This window comes from Triticum aestivum, chromosome 2D, assembly GCF_018294505.1.
Source record: "Triticum aestivum cultivar Chinese Spring chromosome 2D, IWGSC CS RefSeq v2.1, whole genome shotgun sequence".
Classification (NCBI taxonomy): Eukaryota; Viridiplantae; Streptophyta; class Magnoliopsida; order Poales; family Poaceae; genus Triticum; species Triticum aestivum.
The window spans coordinates 489,361,892-489,364,807 of NC_057799.1; positions in this window are offsets into that span (position 1 = coordinate 489,361,892).

A 2,916-nucleotide genomic window follows, 5' to 3' on the forward strand; every position below is an offset into this window, starting at 1 on the left:
GTTACTCAAACACCATGTAGTGCGAGTAATCCAACCGAGGAGATCGAGTCTTGTGGGGAAAAGTGCACAAACCTCTGCAGAGTGTACAAACTAATCATGGTTAGCCGTGTCCCCGGTTATGGACAATTTGAGTATCTAGTACTTGGATTATCATGTGAATCTCATCACCATGTTACTTTTAATTAATTTTGTTGGGTTAATGATGATTTTTAATTGGGATTGAGATGCTGTCAACCATCTCAATGTTTCACAACCACCATGATAGTTAAATAAAATTTATTCCTTTGAAGTAGGATAAAATTGGCTTTTCGCAAAATTGTAACCATAGAGCTTTCCACCAGCCATATATGCATGTAGTATAGCATTATTATTGTTCATTATTCTCTATGTGTTACATTGCCAGCATATTCTATGTGCTGACCCGTTTTCGGGCTGCAACGTTTCATGTTGCAGACTTTTCAGACGACGAGTAAGGTGCCTTAGGTCGTGGTCTTATACTCAGTGATGCCGCTGGAGTTGATGGACTCACTTATCTTCCAAGTCTTCCGCTGTTATCGTTTTAGATGGCCTTAAGCCATGTTTATCATACTTAATCTCTTTGGAGATATTCGATGTAATAAGTGTGTGATTGCTACTCTGTTATAAATCCTCCATTTGTACTGTGCGTGTCAGCATTACTGATCCAGGGATGACACTGGTGCACAGCAGCACAGACCATTTGAGGTCTGGTCGCTACAAAGTTGGTATCAGAGCACACGCTGACTGTAGGACACGACCACTAAGCTTAAGCCCTAGAAAGCTTCTCCCTTCTCATTTCTGACCCCTCTCCACTTTCTACTCTTTTAGGAATGGCGAATGCAAGGAGCAAGTTCATGCAACCAGATGAAGACACGCCGTTTGGTCGACACTTGAAGGAAGTCACTAAGTACTTGAACATAGGAATACCAAGCATCACCGGAACCTACAATGCCACATTACCTGAAGAGGAGAGCTGGAAGATTCAAGTTCACATTCCAGGAAGGACGTTTGTGCCAGTTACTGAACCCATAAGATTGGTTTTCGAAGCACCAACTTGGAGTTTAGGGAAGAGCATGGCCGCACACATCGCCATGGGACGCATTTGAGAAGTCTATCACCAGGAGCTTAAGGATACAATTTATTAGATTTGTGGACGCCGAGACGCGCAATGGGAGATGATCAGAACCAAGAAGGATGGATCAATTGCAGCTTTCATCCAGGAGCAGAACCAACATATTCGTCGCCAGGAGAACCAGATGTGCACGGACAAGGAAGAACTGAAGAAGGCATTAACCAAGATCAAGGAGCTCCAAGAAGAACTCAAGGCTAGACGCGAGGATTATTTGGAAGAAATCATCGCACTAGTAGGGAAGAATGATGACCTGGAGAAGAAGATTGGAGTATTCATAGGAAATCCAGTGCCAAAAGCAGAAATCGACGAATGCACTTGTCCGGATAACTACATCATCATCGACGACACCGACTCGGAACCAAGTGAAGATGACTTTGTTGACGAAGCTGGAGCAGACATCATGGAGTCTTCAACGGATTAGAATTTTATTAGACCACCATATCAGTAGTAGTTTTCCCCCATTTAATAGTATAGTTCGAGCACTTTGTAACGCTAGTCAGATCGATTGTTTTGCCTTGTTTGAATTGATTGAGTGATATTGATTGAATTTGTCTCATGAGCATATGGGTAGTGTTTTCTCTCTAGACCTCATTCTATTCTTAACTCTCATCTTTTCTAAACCTATCAGATGCCTCCGAGACGCGACACCGGATTTGTTTTCCCACCAGAGATCGCCCAGTTGATTCAGCAGCAGAATGCCCTGATGCAAGTGTTAGTGCAGAACCAAGGCAACAACAACAACAACAACAACAACAACCCACCGCCACCACCACCTGTTGATCACTTAGCCCGTTTCTTGAGGCTAAACCCGCCGGTGTTTTCCAGTAGCACCGAGCCGATTGTTGCAGATGATTGGCTCCGCAAAGTTGGAAGGGAGTTGACCACTGCAGGATGCACAGATGCGGAAAGAGTGCGTTTTGCCGCACATCAGCTAGATGGACCCGCAGCATCATGGTGGGAGAATTATACAGCCACGCACCCTATTGACACCGTCACATAGGACCAGTTTCAGCAAGCTTTCCGTACAGCACATGTTTCAGCAGGAGCTATGGCTATGAAGAAGCGTGAGTTTCGCAACCTACGCCAAGGAGGACGCACCGTAGGCCAGTATGTGGAGGATTTCAGTAAGTTAGCACGTTATGCACCAGATGACGTTGCCACAGATGCAGCCAAGCAGGAGAAGTTTTTGGAAGGACTGAATGATGAGCTGAGTATGCAGTTGATGGTAGCAACTTTCAACAACTACCAGGAGCTGGTAGATAGAGCTCTCATGATTGAAGGGAAGCAACAGCAGATTGAAAACCGTAAGAGGAAGTATGGACAAGGGAAGTATAATTCCGGAGCTCAGCAGAAGCCACGGTTTACCCCGAAGCCGGGAGGACAGTTTCAGCATACCCATGGAGGAGGTAGTTCGCACAACCATAATGGCTCTAAAAATGGTAATGGGAATGGAGGAAGTAACGGACAGAACTGCACCAACCCATCTACCCCAGCCAAGAGGGACCTGAGCCAAGTCACTTGTTTTAAGTGCCAGAAGAATGGACAATATGCCAATGAATGTCCTGAAGCCCAAAATGGAAATGGCAATGGAAGCTCTGGGAAGAAGCTGAACCCGTTCAACAAAGGACATGTGAACCACGTGAGCATGGAGGAGGTTGAAGCTCAGCCTGATGCAGTAATAGGTAAGTTTTTGGTTAAGTCATTTACTGCAACCGTTCTTTTCGATACTGGTGCATCGCATTCATACATATCAAGGGGATTTGTGA